At 49.8% G+C, this 10574-nt stretch overlaps 1 long non-coding RNA gene across 2 annotated transcripts; it reads right to left on the bottom strand.

Moving 5' to 3' along the window:
- Window positions 1-2328: 2328 nt before the first annotated feature.
- LOC132515729 (uncharacterized) lies at window positions 2329-4318 on the bottom strand. Of its 2 annotated transcripts, none has more exons than XR_009539175.1 (3): window positions 4183-4318; window positions 3541-3662; window positions 2329-2680 (listed from the first exon to the last, which is right to left on the bottom strand). It is a non-coding gene; the product is annotated as an uncharacterized LOC132515729 (long non-coding RNA). The 2 variants fall into 2 exon arrangements; XR_009539176.1 differs by having other exon boundaries at window positions 4179-4305.
- Between the last annotated feature and the right edge of the window lie 6256 nt (window positions 4319-10574).

The following is a 10574-nucleotide window of genomic DNA, read 5'->3' on the forward strand; positions in this document are numbered from 1 at the left end:
CAGATGGAAGGGAGGAGTATGAGAGACACTAGAAGGAAAAACAGTCAGGGGTTCACCATTGATTGGATACATTCATTTCTCCATTTAACACAGGTTATCAGTAACTGTGCCAGTCGCTGGAAATGAAGACTAAGCAAAACAGTCATGATCTCTTCCTCACGGACCATGTGATAAACACCTATCTAAAAATCGATGTGAAAAGTGATGAAGGCTATAAGGGAAAGGTACGTGGTGTTATGTGAGCTACGGTAGGGGGATGTGATGAGTTGAGTAGGTAAGGGGATACTTTCTTGACAAAGTGACACCTGAGAAGACATGAGAAGGATGAGGAGGCATCAATCAGTTGCAAACTAAACAGAAGGACACTTCATGCAGAGGGGCAGCACGGGCAATGCGCCGTTGTAAGTATGCAGGCCTGAGAGGAGGCCACTGTGGGCTGGAAGATTGAGAATGAAGGGAAGGAGCTGCAAGACGAGGCCGCAGAGATCACGCTCCACCCTGCCCAGGGGATGCCCTGCCCTGCGGACTAGCACACCCAGAGAGAGAGTACCAGTGCACAGCCAGATGAGAAGCCTGCTCGAGAATGCAAGCCAACGCTGCTTCTTTCACCAAGAAAGTCTTGCCTGGTAAACTAAACAGCGTATCGATAGAGCGGACACGTGATTTACATTCTGAGGCAGGCGCCCCGCCTTACGGAACGGCGACGGTTCTCAGGGGGGCCGGGCAGGAGCCGCTCCGCGCGTCTGTCCCAGGGACCCACCCGCCTGCGGGACCTCCGGCCGCCTCGCAGGAATCTACGATGCCCAGTCCCACGATTACCTGTGCAGCGAGGTGTACTCCGCGGACGCGTGCCACACACACTTCAAGAGGGAGGGCGGTAAAGACCTAAATGTAAGGCCAGAAACTATCAAACTCTTAGAGGAAAACATAGGCAGAACACTCTATGACATAAATCACAGCAAGGTCCTTTTTGACCCACCTCCTAGAGAAATGGAAATAAAAACAAGAGTAAACAAATGGGACCTAATGAAACTTAAAAGCTTTTGCGCAGCAAAGGAAACCATAAAGAAGACCAATAGACAACCCTCAGAATGGGAGAAAATATTTGCAAATGAAGCAACTGACAAAGGATTGATCTCCAAAATTTATAAGCAGCTCATGCAGCTTAATAACAAAAAAACAAACAACCCAATCCAAAAATGGGCAGAAGACCTAAATAGACATTTCTCCAAAGAAGATATACAGAGTGCCAACAAACACATGAAAGAATGCTCAACATCACTAATCATGAGAGAAATGCAAATCAAAACTACAATGAGATATCATCTCACACCAGTCAGAATGGCCATCATCAAAAAATCTAGAAACAATAAATGCTGGAGAGGGTGTGGAGAAAAGGGAACCCTCTTACACTGTTGGTGGGAATGTAAATTGATACAGCCACTGTGGAGAACAGTATGGAGGTTCCTTAAAAAGCTACAAATAGAACTACCATATGACCCAGCAATCCCACTACTGGGCATATACCCTGAGAAAACCATAATTCAAAAAGAGTCATGTACCAAAATGTTCATTGCAGCTCTATTTACAATAGCCCAGAGATGGAAACAACCTAAGTGTCCATCATCGGATGAATGGATAAAGAAGATGTGGCACATATATACAATGGAATATTACTCAGCCATAAAAAGAGACGAAATTGAGCTATTTGTAATGAGGTGGATAGACCTAGAGTCTGTCATACAGAGTGAAGTAAGTCAGAAAGAGAGAGACAAATACCGTATGCTAACACATATATATGGAATTTAAAAAAAAATGTCATGAAAAACCTAGGGGTGAAACAGGAATAAAGACACAGACTTACTAGAGAATGGACTTGAGGTTATGGGGAGGGGGAAGGGTAAACGGTGACAAAGCGATAAAGAGGCATGGACATATATACACTACCAAACGTAAGGTAAATAGCTAGTGGGAAGCAGCCGCATAGCACAGGGAGATCAGCTCGGTGCTTTGTGACCGCCTGGAGGGGTGGGATAGGGAGGGTGGGAGGGAGGGAGATGCAAGCGGGAAGAGATATGGGAATATATGTATGTATATAACTGATTCATTTTGTTGTGAAGCTGAAGCTAACATACCATTGTAAAGCAATTATACTCCAATAAAGATGTTAAAAAAAAAAAAAAAAAAAGAGGGAGGGCGGCCTGAGTGGCAAGGTGAGAGGCCAGCCTGCCGCGCGTACCAAGAAGGCGCTCTTCGGCCTGGGCCTAAGGTGCTTGCGCCGCCCCCCTGGGCCTACCGGGCTCTGAGGGCCCTGCCCTGGACCCCCTGCCCCCCTGCCCTTGGTTCAGTCACAGCAGAGGTGGCCACACCCACACCCTCTGTGACCTCGGCGTTCCACCCTGCTGCAGCCCCGCCCGCCCCCCTCCGCCGGTTGTCCTGGGCTACGGAAGCTGCATCCTGGGGCCAGGGGGTTCCCAGGAGGCCAAGGGAAGACACGACGGCCTTAAATGAGTCGCAGAGGCCTTACGTGGGCTTGTGTGGTTGGGTTCACCTCTTACGTTTCACTGAACTCTGCGAGAAGACAGGGACCTGCAGCCTCACAGTTGGGCTCCACGGTAAGGTGTGCGGGAACGACCTCAAACTGACCCACGGCATGGAGCAACACCTGCCATCGAGAGGTCTACAAGAGAGCCGCTGCAGCTAGCCCACAGGTCCAAGAAAAATAGATTCTTCTTTATGTAAGTGAGTTTTGGGGAGATTTGTTGCAAAGCATTATCACAGCAAGAGCTGACTAATACAACATTCTCCAAATCACTGCCATGTCCACGGCTGCCACCGTGCCTACGTGTAAGGCAACTGTGTCCTCGAACTTTGAGAACTCCTGAATTCTCGGTGCCTCTCCAACACAGTGTACGTGGCTAAGGTGTCCCCAGATAACTTCACTAACGTACCACCGAGACCGCCCTAAGCTTTTATTAAACGTAATGCAACGCTCTTTCTATTCGTTTTCTGTTTCTACGTACGTAAAATGCTTTCCGTCAATCTAAAAGGATGGAAAATTGGCACAAAACTCTCTATGGATAGTTGTTTTTCACAAAGGAAATCACAAACGAAACAGGCATTTAGCCGGGTGTAGAGCACTAACGCTCCCTAGTGCCTCTAAATGCCAAGTGAACAGAGGCACTTAATTAAATATCGAATCCCAGCTCTCTCCGCTTGAGAGGGAGAGCAAGCCATTCTCAAGTGGAGGAGGGATGTTTTCAGCAGCTATCTGCAACATTCTGTGGACCTGGCCACTGTGTAGCTACAAAGAAACCTTTTGTCTGAGGAAACTAACTAAAGAAACTTGAAAGTGGAAAAAGAGAGAAAGAATGAGACAATACCCTTATCTTGGTGACTCATTCACTTATTCGTTCACTTACCAAATCAAATATCCACTACGTGTAGAGAGTAGTGTGCTGAAAACCGCACAGAACACGGAGACGTACCCCCATTCGCAGGGAGGTTAGATACCAGAGAGGGAGACAAGATGTAGATTACCTTACGGCAGTTCCGCACGTGTCTTGTTAAACTGTTTACAGCTTCAGGGGAGAGAAGGGATCCAGAAATCGCTTGGATTCTCAGTGAAGTCTTCCCAGAGAAGGAGGTGCAAAATAGGTGGACTGGAAGAAACAAAAAAATTAACCTCGTGGGTAGATATGAAACGGAGCAGAGGTGCACAGATATTTAGACCCCGTTCTTCCTTGAAACGTCTAGAAAGTGAAACTGAAGCCAAATTACGGAGGGCCCTGAGTGTCAGTCTTAGGAGCTTGGCCGTATGGGGATGACAGCGGGTGCCACGGACGGCTCGGAAGAGGGCAAGGGCATAACCCAAGAGCCCTGGGAGGTGTAGGAGAGGTCGCAGCGAGGGAGATAGAAAGGCATGCGATTCTCCGAAGCAGTCACCGTAACCCAGGTGTAAACTCATAAACGGTAGACGCGGAGTAACGGCGACACAGATGGCAGGGAGGAGTACGAGGGACACTAGAAAGGAAAACGGTCAGGGCTTCACCAGGGATTGGGTGCATTCCTTTCTCCCTCTAACAGAGGTTATCAGTAACCGGGCTAGTCGCTGGGAATCAAGAGTAAGCAAAACAGGCGTGATCTCTTCTTCCTCACGGACCACGGGGTAAACTTACCTACCTGAAACTGGATGTGAAATGTGATTAAGGCTGTAAGCGAGAGGTACGTGGTGTTATGTGAGCTACGGTAGGGGGACGTGATGAGTTGAGTAGGTAAGGGGACACTTTCTTGGCAAAGTGACACATGAGAAGAGATGCGAACGGTGAGGAGGCATCAATCTGCTGCAAACTAAACAGAAGGACATTTCCTGCAGAGGGGCAGCATGGGCAATGCGCCCTTGTAAGTATGCAGGCCTGAAAGGAGGCCACTGTGGGCTGGATGACTGAGAATGAAAGGAAGGAGCTGCAAGACGAGGCCACAGAGATCATGCTCCACCCTGCCCAGGGGATGCCCCGCCCTGCAGACCAGCACCCCCAGAGAGAGAGTACCAGTGCACAGCCAGATGAGAAGCCTGCTCTAGAATGCAAGTCAACGCTGCTTCTTTCACCAAGAAAGTCTTGCCTGGTAAACTAAACAGCATATCTAGTGGACATATGATTTCCTTCTGAAGCAAGCTCCTTATCTTACAGAACGGCACCAGTTGTCCACCGGAAGCCATCCTTTGACTCCACATTTTAGACCATGGTGAGGAGGTTAGTCTTTATCCTAAGAGCAATGGAAAGTCACAGACGGATTTGAAGTGGAGATGGTGGTGTCTGCATCATGGAACATGTATTGGAAGGCAGCCAGAGTCAGCAGAAAGAAGATGAGGAAGTTTGTGTCTGAAACACTTAACCTCTTGTTGAAATAAGAGGTATCCTCTTCAGGTGAGAGAGCAAGGACACACAACAGAGTCTAGTGGGACATGAAAAGGGTGGAGAAAGAGTCATTGTTAACGGCCATAAGTAAGGGAGTAGAAAAAAGAAATGGGGACCACATGTCAGTTAAAATAAGACAGCCTATGTTGTTTCCATAGCTCTGTGACTGGATCTAACGAAACACATTGCTCTGAAAGCAGGTCCAGAGAAGATAAATGGTAGAGATGCGCAGAACGCATCTGCAGTGAGGTTCCATGGGAAGGTAAAATGGCTTGGCAGTCTGGGTATAATGTTGTCATGATGGACCAGCAGTCAACTACAGGGAATCAGAGGTAAAATGATAAACTGTATTCTAGTCAAACTTACACTCACCAGAGCCCGGAAGGAGGAGAGTCCGTGCCTTGTGCTGCCCGGTATCCATGTCCCTCCCAGCTCAGGTATTGGCAGGGAAGCCCAGGCATCTTGTCTTGGGCCAGGCACGCACCTGGCTTGTCAGAGGGTCCCAGAGGTGCTGTGGGGAGGCAGCTTTTGCTCACCATGTTCAGGGAAGCTACAACACACCAGATACTGAAAGGAGAACCAAAGCCACTATTAAGACATAATTCAACTGTCTCCCAGTCCAGCAAGGGGTCCTGTTAGCACCGTATCAGTGCAACTGGCGTCACCCCACCCCAGGACCAAGCCAAACGAACGCCTCTCCAGGGGCCTCGAGACCCCACGACCTGGGCCACACACACGGGAGCATCACTCAGCTATGCAAAGGGGTGAAGCCCTGACACTCACAACGTGGACGGACCCTGAGAACACGATGCTCAGTGAGAGAAGCCAGACACAGAAGGACACACAGTGTGTGATTCCATTGATGGGAAACGTCCAGAACAGGCAGATCCACAGACACAGAGTGTCAGGGGCTGGAGCAGGGGACTGCCGGCCCTTTGCGCTGATGGAATGTTCTGGAATTAGAGGTGAAGGCTGCACAGCTCTGTGAATATAGTAAAAGCCATTAAATTGTACACTTCATGTGGGTGAGTTCAGTGGTGTGCGAATGCTATCTCGGCAAAGCTGTCATTTAAAAAGACACAAAACCCACAACACCCAGCGCAGCTCCTCCTCCCCTTGTCCCGCCCCTTCACCTGGTGTCTGTCCCAGACCAGGTGTGGGCCCAGCGTGTCCTGTGGCCCCAGCACCTGCTCTCCGGTGGGACCCTCACTCAGCCTGCAGGGTGAGCACAGAGCAGACGCCAGGGAGGCACCTGCACACCAGGGGAAATGTGAGCCACCACCACCATGGGACATGCAAATCCTTCCCTAGAGTCCCCGCCCCAAGCCCCATGACTCCTGCCATCCCCGTGGGCACCACCCCGTGGCGGTCCCCCCCCCCAGGGACACAGCCTGCAAAAACCCCTTCCCCACCCAGGAAAAGACGTGTCAGGTTTTTAAAGGACCAGCGTTCTCAGAGGTAACCTCTCTCACACACCGGCTGCCCGTGCACCTGGTGTGAGCCTGACGCGCTTTCCCGACATCAGCCGCGCACCCCATGACTAACTGAGGGGATTCAAACGGAAGCCCCTCAGAGATGAGGAGGCGTCGTCATCCAAGGTCAATACTCAGTGAAGCACGCAGCCTCCGACCTCCCAACTGCAGCTCACGGGAACCTGTGACTCGGGAGCCCTGCCAGGCGCCCTGGACAGGAAGAGGGCCTGGTCCGACACAGGGGCGCTGAGGAACAGAGCCCCGGGCTAGGCACCGCGACAGCGGCCGTGGGTGGGGAGAGAGAGTCTGGGAAGGAACAAGAAAGGCGGGCAGTGAGGGAGGCACTACAGAGCCACGCATGAGCTGCGGAGGACCATGGACAGGCACCCGGCATGTCCTCTGTTAACACCCTTGGGACCGCTTGACGCCATGGGCGTGGCAGGAGACCGGGCTGGTGGGAACGGCAGGGACAGCTTGAGGGGACAGAGAAGACGTCAAAGAGGCCTCCAGGCAGCACCCTGAGTGGGAGGAAGGAAACAGGACTGTCATCCCACAGCCAGGGAGAGAAGGCGCACGCACTGGGGAAGAGTGCCAGGACCACGAGAGGAGGACACAGCAGAAATAAAGAGGGAGGAGAGGGGTTTCCTGGGAGACATGCGCCGGGCCCGGGGCCCAGGGATGCGCAGACACAGCCAGTCACACCCTACAGGTCCCCAAATCCAAAAGGGACACCAAACACTCTGTATCTTGATTGTATCAATGACAATGAAATCATTACATCGGTGCGTAGCTTTGTAAGATGCCACCATCGGGAGAAACTGAGTAAAGAGAACGTGGGATGTGTCCGACCTGTTTCTGACAGCTGTGCAAGAATCTACGATAATCTCAAAATAAAAAGTTTAATTTAATTAAGGAAAAAAGGACGCAGCTCTTAGAGGTAGACTGGGGGCCGGTCCCCTGCAGCTCCCAGCCGCCTCCTGCCTAGTGAATATGCAAAGGGCCGGCTGGCTGCCTCTGGCCCCTCCCACCAGGAACAGAGTATACAGGCGGCATTTGGATGTTAGGGACCAAAGTATGAAAGCTAACAGGCATGTACATACGGAATACCAGGCTTTTCCCGGTGATCCCTTCCTCTTCCAAGGGGCTACTTCACCCACGGAAAGTCCTCAAAGGGTTAACCTGCCTTCCACCTGAGCTCAGATTAGGCAGGACTCACACCAGCAGAGGTCAAATCAGAAAATGTTTTCTGAGTCACGGGGAGGGATGGCTCACTCACCCTCCCACTTCAGCTACTACCCACTGTGGAGTGAAGGGTGTGACTGCTCAGCGGGCATTCATCAGAGACTCGTGGGCTCTCAGGAGGAAGCCAGAAGCAGGCGGGGACACTCACGCTGGGGCCGCTCCACGCCCACAGCCTCAGTGAGTCACGGAGGGGAAGGACCACTGCACGCCCTTGCTGGCTCCTGCCCTGCCATCAGGCAGCCGAAGATACCACCTGCTTCCTCCTGAGCTGAGACCCGGTTTTCCCACCAAAAGAAGGACCATCCTGCTTTAGAAATGCCACCGTGAGCTATAAGTAGATATCTGGGAACTCTCAGTCACAGAAGGAACAAAATTCGCCCTGCACCCTGCCCTCCTATTTGTCAATTGCGCAAAAGCCCATCTTGGAGGCTGGACATTTCCAAGTACAGGCGGTTGTGGCTGTTTACACTTCCTCCTGTGGGTGCCCCCACCTCAGAGAAACCACCCACACCTCCCCCAGGGCAAATCTGGCAGCCCCACTCTCTGGGACCTCAGTTGATCCCATATACGGGGCACTACACCTCAGCTGAACTTCTGTGTTTATAGATCACCTACCATCCTTAGTTCATAAGTTTTGATAATAAGAATACTGTCACCCTCAGAATGGGAGAAAATATTTGCAAACGAATCAACGGACAAAGGATTAATCTCCAAAATATATAAACAGATCATGCAGCTCAATACTAAAGAAACAAACAACCCAATCCAAAAATGGACAGATGACCTAAATAACCATTTCTCCAAAGAAGACATACAGATGGCCAAGAAGCACGTGAAAAGCTGCTCAACATCACTAATTATTAGAGAAATGCAAATCAAAACTACAATGAGGTATCACCTCACACCAGTTAGAATGGGCACCATCAGAAAATCTACAAACAACAAATGCTGGAGAGGGTGTGGAGAAAAGGGAACCCTTTTGCACTGCTGGTGGGAATGTTAATTGATACAGCCACTACGGAGAACAGTATGGAGGTTCCTTAAAAAACTAAAAATAGAATTACCATATGATCCAGCAATCCCACTACTGGGCATATACCCAGAGAAAACCATAATTTAAAAAGACACACGCACCCCAATGTTCACTGCAGCACTATTTACAACAGCCAGGTCATGGAAGCAACCTAAATGCCCATCGACAGATGAACAGATAAAGAAGTTGTGGTACATATACACAATGGAATATTACTCAGCCATAAAAAGGAAAGAAATTGAGTCATTTGTTGAGACGTGGATGGATCTAGAGACTGTCATACAGAGTGAAGTCAGTCAGAAAGAGAAAAACAAATATCGTATGTAAACGCATGTATGTGGAACTTAGAAAAATGGTACAGATGAACTGGTTTGCAGGGCAGAAGTTGAGACACAGATGTAGAGAACAAACGTATGGAGACCAAGGGGGGAAAGCCGCGGGGGGGGTGGGGATGGTGGTGTGTTGAACTGGGTGAGTCGGAATGACATGTATACACTGATGTGTATAAAACTGATGACTAATAAGAACGTGCTATATAAAAAAATAAATTAAATAAAATTCAAAAATCAAAAAAAAAAAGAATACTGTCTACTGTCCTCCACGCCCCCTGGAACACTCACTCTAAATATCCAGGAGGTGCTTGCAGAATGAATGAATCAATGAACAAACAAGCTCACTCATTTTAAACGTGCGGTCACGTGAATAACCTGACCTTCTAAGAAGTTAAGCTTCTGGAAGGAGCCCATTTTCTTAATGTATTCAGCATCAAGTCATCACAAAATATGAACTCTTATAAAGTACTGCCCCCTCACTTCCCATGAGAAAGCAAAATTCCTCAGCAGGGAAATGGGAGGGTAGCAGACATTACCCGCAAAGCTTTAGGAAGGCTGCAGCTCGCTGAGCACTTCACTAGGGCCCCTGACCGCCTGCCTGATAGTAGGACAGACACACCAGGAATGGCTGCTGACCGGCAGAAAGAGCACCCGGCCAGGCAGGCAGCACACCCTGCACCCTGCCAAGCGAGGTCTGGCCAGCAAGGGAAAGACACTCTCTCCACTTCAGAACCGCCCACCACTAGAAAGCCAGGTCCTGCCAGGGCCTGGACACACGAGGCCTTCCTTACAAGGGTTATAAATCTGTGGCCTTGCTCTGCCTCGAATAAAAGACAGAGACGGGGACAACATGACCATCTCCAGATGAACCTTCAACTTCGTTTCAAGTGCCTGGGTGCTGGGTCACAGTGCATTTCTAAACTCTTCCAATACTCAAAAATACCAATTTCTAAGATGCAGAAGGGTTGTTAAACATACACTTAGCACAGATCCCAGTCCCACTCCTGAGTATTTTCTCAAGTGAGGTAAAAACCCAAGTTCACATGGAAACCTGCCCTGGGATGTTTACAGCAGCTTTATTCCTGATCCCCTTAAAACTGGAAACATCCCACAAGTCCTGCCACCCACAGGAGAATGGACAAACGGAACATGGACTACAACACAGCCAGAAAAAGGAGTGGCTTCTCATACCCGCAACAACAGGGATGACGGACTTCCCTGGTGGTCCAGTGGCTAAGACTCCGCGCTCCCAATGCAGGGGGCCCGGGGTCCATCTCTGCTCAGGGAACTAGATCCCGCACACTGCAACTAAAACATACTGCATGTGCCAATGAAGATCCCATGTGCCGCAACTAAGACCCGGCACAGCCAAGTAAATAACTAACTAAATCAATGTTCAAAACAACAACAACAAAAAACAAACCTGGGATGAATCTCGCATAGGTTTTGCTGAGCCAAAGCAGCCAGAATTGAAAAGCTACATGCTGTTGTTCCGTTCATCTGGCTTTCTGGAAAAGCCAAAACCTTAGGGACAGAGAGGAGATTAGTGGCCAAGAGGCTAGAGGCGCGCTGGCGC

The sequence above is a fragment of the Lagenorhynchus albirostris genome, chromosome 2 (genome assembly GCF_949774975.1).
Source record: "Lagenorhynchus albirostris chromosome 2, mLagAlb1.1, whole genome shotgun sequence".
In the NCBI taxonomy this organism is placed as follows: domain Eukaryota; kingdom Metazoa; phylum Chordata; class Mammalia; order Artiodactyla; family Delphinidae; genus Lagenorhynchus; species Lagenorhynchus albirostris.